The sequence below is a fragment of the Rosa rugosa genome, chromosome 1 (genome assembly GCF_958449725.1).
Source record: "Rosa rugosa chromosome 1, drRosRugo1.1, whole genome shotgun sequence".
Taxonomy (NCBI): Eukaryota; Viridiplantae; Streptophyta; class Magnoliopsida; order Rosales; family Rosaceae; genus Rosa; species Rosa rugosa.
In genome coordinates this window covers 3,438,796-3,456,908 of record NC_084820.1, presented here as the reverse complement: position 1 = coordinate 3,456,908, position 18,113 = coordinate 3,438,796, and the positions used below count along the sequence as shown (strand labels likewise).

Here is an 18,113-nt window from a genome sequence, read left to right as displayed (position 1 = left end):
ACCATTGTCATCACCAACAAGCCCTGATCTTTGCATGGGCACATGAACATCCGAAGTGGACCTCTTCTTCCGCTTCTCCCGAGCCCTTTGGTTCACGAACCAAAAATAAACGTTCTTGAACTCGATCTGGCCGTACCATTTCAGCTGGAGACAGATCCTCTGAATCTGCTCTAAAGTTGGGGACCTAACTCCCTTATTGTAGAAAAGCTCCTTAAGGATTCTTATCTGATCTGTAGTGGGATTCCACCTGTTCCGCCTACAAAGCATGTTAGCACTACTCTCGGCTGCTTTGTTACTTCCTCCATCCTCGGTTGGTTGCTGGGTTTGTGGTTCCATTGGTGAAGGATTGAGAGAATGCGAGAATTGAAGAATGGTGGTGACAAGTAATATTGGAGTTGATGAAATGGTTTTGGGATTGGAGATTGTGGAGGAAGATATAGGCATGCAAATATCCACCCTTGGATGGACGGTTGAAAAGAAGAGTCAAACCGATGTCAGTAAAGAGTGATTAGTGCCTTAAATCTCGGAAAAGAATGGAATAATAGCATGTGGGGAAACCGAACGGTTTTCAAGGAGGTAACTGTTCTTTTCACGAGATTATTTTTCACGACTGTTGTTTTTCAACGAGTGATTAGTGCCTTAAATCTCGGAAAAGAAGGAGTTATTGGCGCTAAGAGTTTTGAGTTGGGAGCCAGCAAGTGGATCCAAAAGATACATATTTTCTCAAAACCCTCGCCGCGAGGCTCTTTTTGATGCGGAGCATATTTAAAAGTTCGTATTATTTTCAATATACAACTATGGGGGCCTATATTTGGGGCCTTGCGAGACACGTTGACACAGCTTCTCAAGGATATTTGAATATCAGGATAAGAAAATATTATTGTATTCATAAAGTGGCTTTGCGGCCAAAAGCAGTACATTCATTACAAAGCCAAAAGTGGCTAGAATACAAAACATGAATCTTCGGATTATCTTCTAAATCTTTTCTCAAGTGGAAGCAGCTATGGAATCCAACGCCGGGTTGAGCCGCGCCATTATCTCAAGGAGGGGCAGAGAGTGAAGGAACCAAATATCAGCTTGAGTCTCTGCACCCCCTCTAGCCTTGGTAACCACCATTAGCTGGACGTGAAGTACATGAACAACCATTCTGTAGCTTGAACCCATTCCTTCAAAGAGTCCATCCCTTCTCATCCCTCCAAGATTCTATCAAGAAGAGAAAGGGGGAGAAGGAGGTGAGAACCAAATCTCCTTCCATCTGGAGGGCACAACACGGGCCAGGTCCAGAAGAAAGGAAACAGAGGAGGAAAGATGAACCTCAGAGTGGCCGTCCTCCCTCTCCCCGTTTCGCTCCGCGTATGGGATTTTCTCAAAAAATGATCTTACATGACCGGAGATCCCACACTTGGAGCCCCCTCGTGTTTCTAAACCAATCTGAAGCCTGGCATTTTTGTTGCAGAACTCCAGAAGGACGAAACAAGGGGTTGCTTAAGATTACGCCATGAGGCCTAACCCAGGCTTAAGATTACGCCATAAAGCCTAAAATTTAGAGGCTAAAGGTCATTTCATGAGGGGAAGATTTGTGAAGAAGGAGAAAAAGAAGCAAGGATTGAAAGGCCATTTCTCGAATATTTCAGAAAAGTTGTTGTGAGTATTCCCTTCCTGAAATACAACTATTTATAGGGACTTCAGGCAAATCCCCACCCTTGGATGAAGCTCAATTTCAAAACCGATGTCAGTAAATCGAGATTAGTGATTCCAAATCTCGGGAAAAAAGGAACTAGCAGCATGTGAGGAGCGATTTTTGAGGAGTTAGCTATTATTAGAGGAATAATAGCATGTGGGGAAACCGAACGGTTTTCGAGGAAGTAACTGTTCTTTTCACGAGATTATTTTTTCACGACCGTTGTTTTTCAACGAGTGATTAATGCCTTAAATCTCGGAAAAGAAGGGATTAACAGCATGTGAGGAGACCGAACGGTTTTCGAGGAGGCCTACAGAGATTGGCCCGCGAATCTCAATCTCAAGCAAAGTTCCTCCACGCAGAGTTCCGCCACAATGGCACCAGCTTCGGCCTGAGTGGCCCATTCTCTGGCACGGGCCAGGTTGCGGCCCATTTCTTCAGAAGCAGCCAAAGGTTCATCGAGTTGGACTTCTTTTGCAGCAGTTGCATTCTCAACAGAGCGCCAGCAAACAAGGTAGATACTTGTTGCTATACACATGGCGAAGCTACCACCAAGGAAGAGAAGGATCCTCATTCGCGATCAAAAGCAGTCTCCTTCGCATGGGGGGCACGCAAAAGTTTTGATTGCCTACAACCTGCCCAAGTTTCGCTAGATCCATGGGGGGCAATAAAGTTGGCAAATGAAGCGTCAGTTCATGACAAAGGCAATTCAATAGTGGCATTCAAGCTTTATGGCCTATTTAGAGTCCTATATGGAAACAGTCAAGCCAATACAAGTGGCTTTGGAGCAACAACATTATAAGAGGAGTGCTGATTCAAGACCTCTTTAGTCAAGACGAGGACCTTTGACTTCGAGGTCTGGGGGGCAATGTTTGGACCCAAAATGAACATTTTGGCCTGACAAGGCGTGTCTTGGAGAAATTGAGCCAATGTCAGTGGCTCAAGCTATATATTGTCGACAAGCTCGAAATATATATTTAGAGGCTAAATAAAGCCTACTATGGAAGTATGACAAGTCAACTTTAGCATATTTTCCTACTTCGGCTAGGAAAAAACCGAGCTAGACAAGGAAGGAGGGGTGGCAGACTAACCAAATGAAATCGAAATGTGCTGAAACTTTCCAGATCCATTCTAGACAGCCCAAGGATCATTTCTTATGAAGAGTGCCAGAGATGTTTTTGAGTGGAAGACCTTCAAACAATCAGTCCAATCTTTTGCAGAAGCAAAACTGGAAAACTGGACCTGTAAGAGGTCCAGCAGCGTTTTCGGCCCAACCACTATACCAAAAATTCTGAAATTTTGCCAGGGTGATCTACACTCATAATGGAACATTTTTTATGAAGAGGTCATAGTGAAATTCGGAATGCTTGTTGGAGAAATAATTGAAGGAATAAAGGGGCAGAAACTGACCTAAAACCAGCTCAATATTCACATGTTCATGTTTCCTACCCACATGAAGAAAGCTAGATGCTTTTCTTCTTTTCCTTGGATATATTTTTCAAGACAATCTCTTTAATAGATCATCATCACTTCCATGTTGTTGCACCTTCATGCCTTGCTTTCATTTCATCATTTCTCTATCTTTTCCATATTTTACAAATCACTTTCATATTCCACTTTCATTATTTTTCTTCCACTCATCATTTCACTCTTCTTTTTCTTCCCTATATAAACACCTTCTCTTCTCATTCTAAATGACACATTCACAACACAACATCAAAACATCTCTAAGATGATCTAAGTTCTCTCTAGAGCAAACCTCTCTAAGAGCAACTCCTCTCCTTCTCTTTCTCTTTCTCTTAGCGGTGATCACACTCCTAGTCCTAGTCTTCTCAGAAGCCGACTTTCAGTGCCACCAAACCCTCTGTCAACATGCTTCGATCCTAGTCTCCTCGGGAGCCGACGGTAGTGCCGCGACCACAACGGTTACAGAACCAGCCAAGCAAGGGTAACGCCCTAGCAACCCAGCCAAGCTAAAGTCACGCTTTAGCAAGTTCTCCTCACTTCCCGGTGGTTCTCGCTCTGCTCGATCTACAACATCGAGTATCGATTGTGATTTTCAAGAAGCTCAGCAAAAGTCCTCGCCACGAGGCACAAAGAATCCCACGACGAGGTTGGTGCTCTCCTCGTCCACAATTGCTTGAAAAGAAGTCAGGTCAAGGGACATCCCCGACGACCGCACCCGAACGGTGCTGGCACGCCCGCGCAAGAAAAGAGACTGTTGACCAGCTGCAACAAAATTGGAGCCAAACACCTGTAATGCCCACGATTTATTAAAACTCCACAAATATATAAATACCGTCCAAAGGATATGATGGTAATCTTGACAATAAAAGCCAAACAAAAATTACGGGAAGGCAGAGAACAGAAGAAAAACAAAAAATTTCCCGAGAATTCGGCGGAGAGAGAGAGAGAAAAAAAAAAAAAAAAGGCGCAATCGCACACGATCTCCAGACCAGAGAAGAACTGCCGGGCCACGATCTCAACACAGACGGATGCTCAAGACGACGTGGGAGAAAATCGGTGTACAAATGGATGCATCAGGACTCATCCTTCTTCCAATTTACAGTTCATACGAAAATAGAAAACAGAGAAAGAAAGAAGAGCAGAGCAGAATCAAACCCAGAAGGAAGAGAAAGAGAAAGAAACAAATAAGAGAAAATTATTATCAACTCGGCTGACAGTGTTGCAGATTCACTTGAAGTCAGACTTGATATTGTTATTGGGTAATTTTCAAATTTCAAATTCCATGTATTTGGGTTTTCGTTTTCGATTGAAGTTTCATATGTTAATTGCTGCATTGGGTTATTTTCAAGTTTTCACTTATTTAAGCAAACGGAGAAAGCCAGATAACCAACGTGGAATAAAGAAACGAGGAAAAGAGGAAATCAAAACCTGTTCTCTTTGAAGATTTTGCAGTTCTGGGTGAGTCTAGGTGCCTTATATTTCTTATCAGTCGCGTATTAACTGATTTCACCCACAACTCTTTCTGCACTTGCATTGAATAATGCTTTTAGTCCTCTTAATGTTGTTATTGTATCAATTGTTGCCCTTTTGCTTTTCCATATTTAAATGTGTTTTGGGTTTTTGTCTGGTTTTCAAATCCTCATTGTTGTTAGACGTATTCAATTCCTTTTCACTTTGTTAGTCTTTTCCAAATTTTGTTTACCCAGTCAATTGTTTTTAATGGGATTGATTTTAAGGCGTGCATAATTATTTACCAGAGGGGTGAAAGATGGGGCTTAGTTTAGAGATACATGCAATTGAGGTTGTTGGGTATCAGAAAGTAGGGAACTTTGTTTCTGGGGAATGGCATATGTGCTTTGCTGAGTTAGGTACAGAAGAATTGGATTCTTTGGTTTTGTTTATTGGGTTATCAACAAGTAGCAAATTGGTTTTGATTTTGATTGAGATTCTATTGATCTGGACAGGTCGTTAAAATAGCTTTTATGTTTTTCTTTCTTTGGCAGGCAATGGGTTGGGTTGGTTTTATTTTAAGAATGACAATTTGTATCGCAATAGTGGTGTAACTTTGAATAATATCAAGTTATGAACAGATATAAAATGGAACATAAGCAGAGCAAATGAACTGTAAAGACATTTTGGTTGAGTTTTTTACTTTATACTGTTTAGTACTTTGGTTTAGTATGCAACTGATTTGCTATGAATGGAGAAAATGATGGATTAATTTCATGATTTTGTTCATCAGCATTTGCAGGGGTCCATTCAGATGCAGTTGTCATGACCGAAACAGAAAGAGGAAGACTTTGAGAAATACAAAGGTAAGGCATGCTTATGCAGATTGCCAATTAAAGTTTGAGTCCTTGAATTGAAGGTTTAGTAATTTTCATTTTTAGGTCTGGAAGATTTGGAATTTATATAAGGGGTTCAAACCAAGTGAGTCTTCTCTGACCTGTATCTTTGGTTTAATTTGGTTTGTTCGATAAGTTGCCAGAATTGATGCAGAGACAATGAGTTTGGGTACAAGTACAATGGCCAGCAGTGACTAAGTGAGTTTCTCATCTTTGATATTTCTCTTCTTCATGATCGATATAACTTTTAGTTATCTTTTGAACATCTTGGTTTGTTTCATCAAAATTGGTTGGGTTTGCTATGAAAGGTACTTTGTTTTGTCTCTAGCCCGTAACTATTGAATACTCATATCAAAATTTGTTGGTGTGTGTTGCAGATTGTGTGTTGCAACTTGCAAGGTATGCTAATCAATTTTCAAGTAACCTAATAGTTGCTTGGGGAAGAGGGAGAGGGAGAGGGAGAGGGAGAGATTTGGCTGGATATATGTTGTAGATGTTTTTGTATTTCCACCTTTTGATTGTTAGTTCTGTTGCCATAACTGATAAATTTATCCTGGGATGAGTTTATCCAAACCATGAGTAGTATCCAAAACTTTGCAAGTTATAGTTGCAATCAGTCATGTTTATGATTTAAATATCTTTTCAGAGATTATGGATAGTCAGTGTTGGATTGCAGGGATACTTTGTAAGCTTTCTTTTCTTACATGCTTGCTGATATTGTTTAGTTTTTAAGAAATTAAGTCAACCATATAGTTATCTTTGTAATCAGTAAATAATAGAGAGCTAGGGAGGCCAAATGAGATTGGTTTTTTTCTTTTCTTCTTTTCAGTAAATTGGTTTCAAATCTTCTGTTTCCTTATTCCTTTTTTTTTTTTTTTTGCCCCCCCTTCCCTTTGGATGCAGGACTGGCTGTTGATATCATAATCTTGGTGGAAGCTTGAAGCCTTGAAGTGACTTCAAGAAACATGTATTCACATAAATGGCAAGCTATAGCATGCATGTTGCTACAATTATTCCATAGCAGGAAGGCTGATGGGGAATTGTAGTGAAATGAAGGACATGATTTTGGTAGTGCATGAAATCAAAAAACCACAGGACCGCTTTTTTGTGGCCACATTTAAATTTTTTTTATTTACAAGTTTGAGAGTTGAATACATCTGTTTCAAGTTGTAAATTTGTAGAATTTGGTAAAGAAAGATGACGAGGAAGAGAGAAGTATGTTTAAACAGACGCCATAATGCTTTTTTTTGACCAACTCTTCTATGTGAATGTTCCTAACTAGGAAAAAGATTTAGAAATTCACACAGGTTATTATACAATGTCAATTTAAAGAAAAACAATACAAAAAGATATTGCATAAATGCATGCGGCCCTTGCGCACGTGCAATAAGGCCAAAAAAAAAAAAGATACAGTAAAAAGAAAAGAAAAAATAACAAACTGCACGCGCATAAGAGAGAACGAACAATACGCACGCGCGAGCGCGGCCCTTCCGCACGCGCGATGCGCGTGCAGGAAGGCTAGTATATATAATATATATATTGAAGTATCGAACTATTGTATATTAACAGATAGATTAGAGTTGGAAAATTCAAGATCAAGGTATGTTATTCAAGAACGCTTATTAGGTGCAGGAAATTGATGCAGTTATTACTCATTATAGTTAGAAATTTATGTATAAATACTGTATTAAGCTATTAGAGGCTGGAATTTGAAATTTGTGCATATTAGTAACTCACCTGTTAATAAAAAAAAATCAATTACAATATAAAAACCATGAAAACTATGACCTAGTTTGGACATTAAAGGCAAGTCCACCGGTTTGTTTTTGACCGGTTAGGAGCTAGATCTTGCTGAGGTGGTGACTTTGAACCTGCAAATCTGGTTTCCAGCGGTTTGTTTTTGACCAGCCAAAAACTTGGCTTTCTTGACCGAAGCCAAGAATTTAGTCATGGCCATGACTAAATCCATGACCCAGGCAAGAAATCAGCCAGCAAGGCCCAGCCCGGAAAAGTGGGCGACGTCAGCAAATGAGGGGAGAAGGAGACGCGCCAGCAACGGAAGTGAAGGACAGCTACTTGACACGTGGCGCCGCAACTCCCACACGCGTTGCTTCAGTCGCTTGTCGCGTAGCGACATGGAATGGGCCGAAGTAGGAGCACGTGGAAGAGAGCCATTGGAGGGCTTTGAATTCTGATCCCAAAGGTCATGAAATCCCAGCCCTTGGTTTCAATTAATTTCCGGATCCAACGGCAAACAATTATATTTGTACTATATATATACATAACGTTAATAAACGGTAACAAAAATAAATTATAAAAAATTCTATATAAATACCTAACTGTTTTAGGGAAACGATATTTGAGAGGAAATCGCTGTGTATTCTCATTGATAATAGGGGCCTCTTTATATAGAGGATTACAATGTATAGAATCTCAATCATACAAGGAAAGTAATCGTACATTGAATAGGAATCTAGATCCTTCTAATTTAACCCTATTACCACTAGGTCAAGTAACCTAGAGTTTGGGCCAAACACAAATAGAGATATCCTTAAACACTCCCCCTTGTGTTGTCCAAACGCGGTGCTTCTCTCGTTGCCTCGTTAAAAACCTTGCCGAGTAACAAAAACCCAGTGGGACAAAAATAACCTCGGTCGAAGGGGAAAAAGAGCACAACACACCCTTCACGTTTCGAGGTGAACGTGTAGACATCTCCCCCTGATGACTACGGTCATGGGAGTTCGGGTAACTTCTGCAAACGATGCTACCAACATGTCTCTCGAAAGTGGAATTTAGGCAATGACTTAGTGAGTAAGTCTGCCACACTGTCCTCAGATTGAACCTAGCTAGTTCACTTTGATCTCGAGGAGAGTCTGTTGTTGCTGATTATGCTTGGTGTTATCGCTTTTGATGTAGCCTTGCCTCATTTGTTCAAAACAAGCAGCATTATCCTAAATGCTCGTAGGCTCATCTGTGGTAGACTTCAAACCACAATTGTTCGAACATGCGTAATTATGGATCCTATCCATATACATTCACGAACCACTTCGTGAAGAGCAATGATCTCTGCATTGTTCGAAGATATAGCGACTAGGGTCTATTCTGTAGACCTCCAAGATATCACGGTCTTTACCCATGGTGAACACTTAACCATTTTGGGAATGACCTTTGTGTAGGTCAGAGAGATACCCAACATCAGCAAAACCTTCCAAAACACTTATTGTTTTGGGATGGGGATAGAGGATGCAGGCCAGCGTTCACTACACCAATTTCGGAATCAGACAACACATATCAGACGACAGCAAACATTTTAACTGTCGTCTGATTTAATCAGACGACAGCAAGAAATATTATGTCGTCTGAGTTTTTGAATCAGACAACAGTTGTTGCATTGCTGTTGTGCAATTGTAATTCAGACAATGGTTATTTTTTTGATGTTGACTGAATCAATCAATTCAGACAACAGTTATTACATTGGTATTGTCCAAGATTGATTAACACAATGGTTAAGAAAAGATGTTGTCTGATTGTTTTAATCAGACAACAGTTATTACTTCTCTGTTGTGCAATTACTATTAACACAATGGTTGAAATAGATGTCGTCTGATTGTTAATTCAGACAATGGCTGAAATAGATGTCGTCTGATTGTTAATTCACACAACAGTTTTTAGTTGTCTGTTGTTCCATTCTCCATCAGACGATGTACTTGAATTGATGTTGTCTGAGTTTTAGGATTCAATATATATATGCTGGCGCCCTTCTTAATTGACTTTAACACTTGACCAAATTTTCAATTTTTCACTTCCCACCATTCGACCAAAACCCAAGCTCGCGCTTCCCTCTCTCAAAATCACTCTTCATCTCCCCGAGCAGCCATCTATCTCTCCCACTCTCCCTGTCAGCTTTCTCTCTCTTCCACTCAACAAAACTACCTCTCTCTTCTCACAGCGCCCATCTTTCTCCTTCGCCTTTACAAAAATAAGAGAAAGTGGGAAGATCAAACATATAGCGCCATATAGACGATGATTGAGAAATCGAAACCCAAATTTCTCTTACTCTTTCTCTCCGCCCCCTTCTGCAAAACCCTAGCTTTCTCTCGCCGCCGCCCCATCAATACAGAAGCCCACCGAACTGGTTGAAGATCTCTATTCCCGATGTAAGCAAATCTCCAAACCCTAGATTTCTGATGTGGGTTTTGTAATTTGGGGGTTTTCAATTGGGAGACCTAGAATTTTATATCGAAGACGGAGATGGACTCGAAGACGGAAACGAAAAAATGCAGAGTAGCTTAGCAGCAGCAGAAACAGTTGGTAACTACGAAGACCTCCTGAAACAGGTCCTCCTACGTTTACCAGCTCGATCACTCATCCGCTTCATATGCGTCTCTAAGCTTTGGCTCTCTCATCTCCAGCCCCAAATTCTGCGAATCTCACACCCTCTAAAACCCAATCCCAAGAATGGGGAGGTTGAGTCGGTAATTGGGTATTGTCGAATTTCTCATCAAGTCTACAACAAAGTTGATGATTATTACAAGTTCAGAGACGCAATCAATCAACTTGTTTCTGAAGGGTTTACTTGTGCTCTACTTTCTAATTGATGAGGTATGCTTGACTTTCATCCATTTAATTGATCTATAAGTTGAAAATGCTATCAATTGCAATTTCTTTCAGTAGCAGTACGTGGCTTTTCCACATGAAAGATCTGCTTTGTTTTGTAGTATGTTTTTCAAATGAAGAATTGAGTTCTGCCCATCCTCACATGTTGAGATTGAAATGCTAGTTAAATATAACAATGAGCCTAAGTTTCTGTACTACCGTCTCTGCAAGTTGTAGTATATATAGCCAATTACTTGCTTTAGTAGTTAATATGTCTAGACTTGTGGCTATGGTAGCATGCATCCCCAACCCCTCTGTTTCAGGACAAAATCAATATAGTATAATTCTTATCAGCATCAAAATGACACTAATTGATTAACAATGCTCATATGGAGAACTTCCTTCCCTAGATATGCCCAATGTTACAATATATGCTTGCGGTTATGATATGCAAGGAGGAAGCCTTATTTCGATTATTGCAGAAATAGGCTTTACTTGGGTGTGGTTTGTTGAGTTGACAAGTGATTTGGAATTTAGCCAATGAGTTTTATTCAGTTCGATGTGAATTTTTTGTTAATTGTTTGTGAGTTGTTTTGACATGCAACTCTCTGTATGCTTGTAGTTAGATGAAGCAACCGAAGAAGTTCTTCAGATGAATAACGTCCATGGTTATCTGCCTCTTCTGCATGCCTCCTTGTTGTTGTAAATGTTTAATGACTCATTTGTATGGTTATATAACTTTGACAAAGTACTAGATAATATAAAACTTGTGACACTGAAAGTTTGCTATATAAACCCCTTGTTACAATTTTTGTCAATTTCTCACAGATGCTCCTTTAGTGGTAAGAGTTTCTTGTTCACTTTTCATTTATATTGCATTGGCGTTTTGTAAAATAGCATTCATTCTCACCATGCTTTCTTTACAGGTCAACACTTGCAATGGATTTTATTGTGATCAATTCACCCCAAATTCTGCTTCTGGTTTTCTCTTTAGGTGTTGAGATAAAAAAGAGTTGTGGTTAATTTGAGAGTTTGTAATCATCATGAGACTGCCAATATGTTTGAATAAATTTTTATACACTGAACTAGGTACATGTTAGTTGTTCGATTTACCAAGATATAGGTAATTAACTTATTTCTTTTCTTTTGTGTGCAGACTATAGTCCTCAAGGTTGTGTGTAAACTAGAAGGTTTGTAGTTGTTTTTGTGTTTACTTGTTTCATTGTCTCTGCTATTGCTTTTGGAAACTACGTTTTAATTCTTAAAATCATGATCAGCATTTCAACAATGTGGATAATATCATATGAGACGTGTGTGAGTGCAAAGGGTTATTAATTGATAATTATCAATTTCATTCTATTGATCAAGTGCTGCATTACTTTCATTCTTACACAGCTTTATTAACAATCAATCTATCTCATTTGCTTCATTTTTTGACTTGCAACCCTTACTTTTTCTTTTGTTTGTTTGAACAGGCAGGTGCTAAAGAGAAGGGTTTGAAGCCAATATAGGTGCATATGCAATTGGGAACCAAAGTGTTGTGGAGCTCTTCTTTCCTTTATCTGTTTTGGTATTTAATTTAGTATGTTTTTGGCCTTTAGGTATATATAGACATGGATGGTTAATGTGCATTTGACACATTTATGGACAAGTTTACGTATTTGGCAATTAGGTATATATGTAGAGGGTTAGGATGTGTTAATAATGTTGGGATGAACATATTGCTGATGGAATGAATTTTTATTTTTTTTGATTCAATGGATGTGTTTTTGGATGTATTATGATTCTCTCTCAGACAAATCCAACTAAAAACTATTGTCTAACAATTGAATATCAAAAAGTGTAATGCAAAAACTGTTGTATAAACCACCTAACTACAATACTTTTCAAACATATTTAATTGCCCACTTAGAAAACACACAACAACAAAATAGCTTATTCTGTTATATCAAATATAAACAGACAATGGTTTTCTCAATTTTCTGTTGTCTTACTTAAATAAACTCAACATAATTAAGTTAAATCCTAATGTAGAAGATTGAAAGAGACAACAGTTTCTGCACAAGGCTTGTTGTCTGACTTCTCTTCACAAGTTGCTTTCCGTTAGGCTCATGTCGACAGACTTTGCTTAGGACAACATATATGACACCAAGTTCTGTTGTTCTTTCTGGTGTTCAGACAACAGACATTTACATGCCTGCTCTCGTACAAAAGCAAATCAGACGACGCATTTTTGCTGTTGTCTAATTCTTCTATCAGACGGCATGAGTATTAACAACAGCAATTTACCCTATCAGACGACAGTGAAAAACTGTCGTCTGATTCGTTTTTTGGCATAGTGGTTGGCGGCATTCCTGGTGTGTGATGGGTCCGAATCCATCATCTTTTTGTAGGGATAGAGCAAGCCCATATCAATCATACATTTCAAGTATCGAAAGATATCTTTTACACCAATCTAATGGCGTCGCGTTGGCGCAGAGCTATATCTAGCTAACAAGTTCATTGTAAACGAGATGTCCGGTCTTGTGCATTTAGCTAAGTACAACAATGCGCCTATTGTACTTATGTAGGGCACTTCCGCCTCTAGCACATCTTCGCCATCATCCTTCAGACGAAGAGGATCCTTTTCAGGATCAAGACTACGAACGATCATGGGGGTGCTTGAAGGCTTGACCTTGTCAAAATGCCTAAGCATCTATCAACACGATGCTCAAGTTCGAAACTGAGATATAATCGTGTTCTCCCAAAAATATTTCATCTCAAACTCGGATTTCAAGTGTTCAGCGGTTTCCCTTAACTCTTTAAGGGCTTCTAATGAAGATCATGTCCAACATGAACCGCGATAGAATCCGAAACTTGTTATGGAAACGCGTGGGCATATCCCTTCCCAATCAAGTAGTCACTTTAGTGAGTGTTTCAATCTTATTGTAAACGCGCTCCGTGGTCTAGAGCCACTTGACTTGGGTAGATGAAGTTCACCATGAACCTTCATGTATATTCCGTATCTAGATCCCCATAGAGATACGTAGTGACCACATTTGTAAGCTGCATGTTCAGTTATTCGGAAACTACCAAACTGACAAGGCAGTGGAGTGCATTGACATCCATTACGAGAGAATATGTCTCATCGTAGTCGATTCCAGGGCGTTTTGTGAGAAGCCTTGCGCCATAAGGCGAGATTGCCATCTCTTTTTTCTCATCACGCTTTCTAACGAAGACCCATTAGTCAATAGGTTTTATGTTAGGAGGTGTTGGCATCACTAGCTCGAAAACCTTCCTCTTCGTTAGAGAATCCATCTTAACCTGGATCGCATCTTTTTCATTTAGGCCAAATTTCTCTACGTTGGCATTCATTCATCAACGGAGCGTGGTTCGATATCATCAGACTCAACAAACTCATGCGCAACGAAATGCGCAACTACATCATCAATTATGATGGAGTTTCTATCCCACATCTCATGTACACTAGTGTAAGTTTCATAGAGCTCTATATTCTCAGGAATAGGTTCTGACGTTGAGGCGTCCCCCAACGATAACCATAACCCGGAAGATACTCATGAGACGGATTTTGAGTGTCGATGATACAAGGATTGGTTTGTGCCAAGGTATCCTTCGAACCCACGGGCCTCCCACGCATCCTAATTGGGGCCATGGCCTGTAACGCTAGAGTGCCACTCTCTTTGGTGTTGGCGCCATACCTACCTCCGTGTAAGGTGGCGCTACGTCCTCTCATAGGGACGTTCTTCCTTGCAGGCATGTTTGCAGCATATTTGTGTGATCTCGTCACTTTAATAGGGATCAAGATGAGACATAGTGGGGACAGACCACGACAATTCCTATCGTTCCTGTTGAACATATGTGTTCTTATCTCCCCCCTAACGACGGGAAGACTGTTTCATCAAAGTGACATCCGCAAACCTAGCGGTAAGGACATCGCCTCGCAAGGGCATTAAGTGGCGGACGATTGTTGGAGTCTCAAATCCAACTGAGTCGCCCATTCGTCTGTAATGACCTATCATAGGGCGCTGTGGCAGCGCAATGGGCACATAAATGGCTCACTCAAATGTGCGTAAGTGTTTGGACCCAAAATGAGCATTTTGGCCTGACAAGGCACGTCTTGGAGAAATTGAGCCAATGTCAGTGGCTCAAGCTATATATTGTCGAAAAGTTCGAAATATATATTTAGAGGCTAAATAAAGCCTACTAAGGAAGCATGGAAGCATGGAAACATGAAAAGTCAACTTTAGCACATTTTCCTACTTCGGCTAGGAGAAACCGAGCTAAACAAGGAAAGAGGGGCGGAAGACTAACCAAATGAAATCGAAATGAGCTAAAACTGTCCAGATTAAATCTAGACATCCCAAGGATCATTTCTTATGCAGAGTGCCAGAGATATTTTTGAGTGGAAGGCCTTCAAACAATCAGTCCAATCTTTTGCAGAAGCAAAACTAGAAAACTGGACCTGTATGAGGTCCAGCAGCATTTCCAGCCCAACCGCATGGAATAAAGCTCTGAAAATTTGTCAGGATTATCTACACTCATAGTAGAACATTTTTTATGAAGAAGTCGAAGGCTCATTCTGAAGTCTTGTTGGAGAAATAATTGAAGGAATAAAGGGGCAGAAACTGACCTAAAACCAGCTCAATATTCACATGTTCATGTTTCCTACCCACATGAAGAAAGCTAGATGCTTTTCTTTTTTTCCTTGGATATATTTTTCTACTACAATCTCTTTAATAGATCATCATCACTTCCATGTTTCTACACCTTCATGCTTTGCTTTCATTTCATCATTTCTCTATCTTTTCCATATTTTACAAATCACTTTCATACTCCACTTTCATTATTTTTCTTCCACTCATCATTTCACTCTTCTTTTTCTTCCCTATATAAACACCTTCTCCTCTCATTCTAAAACACACATTCACATTCACAACATCAAAACATCTCTAAGATGATCTAAGTTCTCTCTAGAGCAAACCTCTCTAAGAGCAACTCCTCTCCTTCTCTTTCTCTTACCGGTGATCACACTCCTAGTCCTAGTCTTCTCAGAAGCCGACTTTCAGTGCCACTAAACCCTCTGTCAACGTACTTCGGTCCTAGTCTCCTCGAGAGTCGATTGTAGTACCACGACCAAACACCGACACCAACACACATTCACAACATCAAAACATCTCTAAGATGATCTAAGTTCTCTCTAGAGCAACCTCTCTAAGAGCAACTCATCTCCTTCTCTTTCTCTTACCGGTAATCACACTCCTAGTCCTAGTATTCTCAGAAGCTGACTTTCAGTGCCACTAAACCCTCTGTCAACGTACTTCGGTCCTAGTCTCCTCGAGAGCCGATTGTAGTACCACGACCAAACACCGACACCAAGACACATTCACAACATCAAAACATCTCTAAGATGATCTAAGTTCTCTCTAGAGCAACCTCTCTAAGAGCAACTCCTCTCCTTCTCTTTCTCTTACCGGTGATCACACTCCTAGTCCTAGTCTTCTCAGAAGCCGACTTTCAGTGCCACCAAACCCTCTGTCAACGTGCTTCGGTCCTAGTCTCCTCGGGAGCCGGTGGTAGTGCCGCTACCAGAACGGTTACAGAACCAGCCAAGCAAGGGTAACGCCCTAGCAACCCAGCCAAGCTAAAGTCACGCTTTAGCAAGATCTCAATACTTCCCGATGATTTCGCTCTGCTCAATCTGCAATATTGAGTATCGACTTGTGAACAAGAAGAAACTTCAGCAAAGTCCTCACCACGAGGCACAAAGAATCCCACGACGAGGTTGGTGCTCTCCTCGTCTACAATCGCTTGATAGAAGTCAGGTCAAGGGACACCCCCGACGACCGCACCCGAAAGGTGCTGGCACGCCCGCGCAAGAAAAGAGACTGTTGACCAGCTGCAGCAAAATTGGAGCCAAACAGTAAGTACAAAATACTTGTACCCAGTCACTAGCTGTAACGCGAGGTACATTGAGTGGCGGTAGGTCGTAGACGAATTAGCATAGCTGCATGCGATATTGCATCACCTCAAGCGGATATAAGGAGAGTGGTGCGCATTACCAATGTTCGGACTATCATCGTAGTCGTTTCCGCGAGACCAATTGGGTGTGTACATGGGAATATGATGTCCAACATCAGTCCCAATGCAATAACCATCGAAAGTCTTCGATGTAAACTCTCCAGCATAGTCAAATCCAATCGACTGAATATGATGATTCGGTGAGTGAGCCCGTTGTCATATGATATGTGCTAGGAGTGTAGCATAAGCAGCATTACAATTGGACAATGGCACAACACGTGACCAGCGTGTTTGCGTGTCAACCAACATCATGAGATATTTAAACATCCGCAAGTTGGTTGCATTAGTCCATAGAATCCCCATGGATTTGATGTAAGAACAGAATGAGTATTTTCATATCCTTTGCGTAGGACGGTCTCAGTCCTAATTTCCCGAAGGAACTGGCTTTGCAAAATGAGCGAGAGGCCTTAGAAGCAACCAATGAGGATTTTGGTTGGGCCTGAGCGTCTATAGTGCTATTAGAAGCAAAATGTGTGACTACATCTCCCATCATGGCGTTGGAGCCATGGAAATTAGCATGTATGGCGTCATGGCCACTAGGAGGAACAACCATGGCGTTATGCTCATGGTTGGCGCCTTTTATGGCGTCATCAGATTCTTGCTTCGTTTTGCTCAAAAGGATGGATGTCCGTGTGAAGTCTTTAGTAGACGGATCATCATATCATGACCAGGATGACCTATCCTGTCGTGACAAAGCCAATATGTGTCTAAATCCAAGAGATCTTCTCTCATAACTTTATTGGATTTATAGATCGAATAGTGACATAGAGTCCACTAGAGAGACACATAAACTTCTCTAAGATGCGCATTTGTTCGCAATCATTAGAGGTATTGCAAAGGAACTCATTTCCGTTCTCTACATGCGTTTTCGCATGGAATCTGTTGGCTATTCATAGGGCAATTTGCCCAAAGAGCGTAGAGAGTTTCTGTGACAGTAATCAAGGTGCCATTTGGCAATGGGAACTTGGGCTATTCCATGTCCTTGAATTAATATTGATGGCCCAGCCATCGTAGTCACAAAGTAATATGCTCAGAATCAAAATTGAGTCATAATGAAAAGAACTCGGAATTTTATTCATAAGCCAACGGAGTACATCATTGTCTCTTAACCATTAGGAGAATCTAATCCAAATGCTAGCTAATGCAAAACAAAGGTAGTCGTTTGACTTCTTTCGGTAACTCCAAAATAAATATGACCAGGTGAGTAGAGAGATGTCGGTGGAGCAAAGCTCGCTTAAGTACCACTTATCTCAAAACCTTCCTAGACATCACACTCATTTTGGATGAGCCTATGTGAAGAAAAACTAAACCAATGACATTTACTACAAAGTATATGGCAATTGCCTATTACATCTCTTGGAAAAATAAAGACTTAAACAGAATTGGCGATCTATCGATCCCAGCCAGATTTGTAGTCTTCAACCCTTCATTCTAGATCATCTTCTTGATCTTCTTGTTCCACATAATGAGCTTCTCTTGCTTCACAATATGCTTTGTAGGCGGTGACAATTTCTTCACGAGCTCTACAAATGTGTGCCCAATGATCAGACACTCCACATCGAGAACATACATCTCTTTGCTCAAACTCCATTGATTGAGGCGCTTTGAAAGCGTCATTTAGATGGCTCTTAGTGTTGGTGGCGCCACCAACATGGCCAGAGGCGTTTCCTCCCTCTCTCTTTCCACGTTGACCTTTTCGGTTCCGTGTTCGCCTATATTGGCGGTTACCTTCCCAAGTAGAGCGATTATATGGACCAGAACGTCCAGAAGTATCCCTAAGGTTAGGGTTTCGCTCTTGGCGCCTTCTCTTAGGGGCGCGACTATAATTGGATTCCGGAATATGCTCTATTTCCACGGATCTCGAATTATAGTTCTTCACAAGGGTGTTGTCATGCTTTTCAGCGACATTCATAGCTCCAATGAGCTCATGAAACCTTGTGATTCGT

At 40.7% G+C, this 18,113-nt stretch overlaps 1 long non-coding RNA gene across 6 annotated transcripts; it reads left to right on the top strand.

The window, feature by feature from the left end:
* Positions 1–3,442: 3,442 nt before the first annotated feature.
* Positions 3,443–6,791, top strand: LOC133710931 (uncharacterized). 6 transcript variants are annotated; one of them, XR_009846968.1, is made up of 7 exons: positions 3,480–4,407; positions 4,498–4,606; positions 5,391–5,463; positions 5,539–5,691; positions 5,871–5,892; positions 6,140–6,178; positions 6,397–6,791. It is a non-coding gene; the product is annotated as an uncharacterized LOC133710931 (long non-coding RNA). The 6 variants fall into 6 exon arrangements; XR_009846963.1 differs by having other exon boundaries at positions 3,443–4,407; positions 5,871–6,178; XR_009846967.1 differs by lacking the exon at positions 6,140–6,178 and having other exon boundaries at positions 4,006–4,407.
* The last annotated feature ends 11,322 nt before the right edge of the window (positions 6,792–18,113 follow it).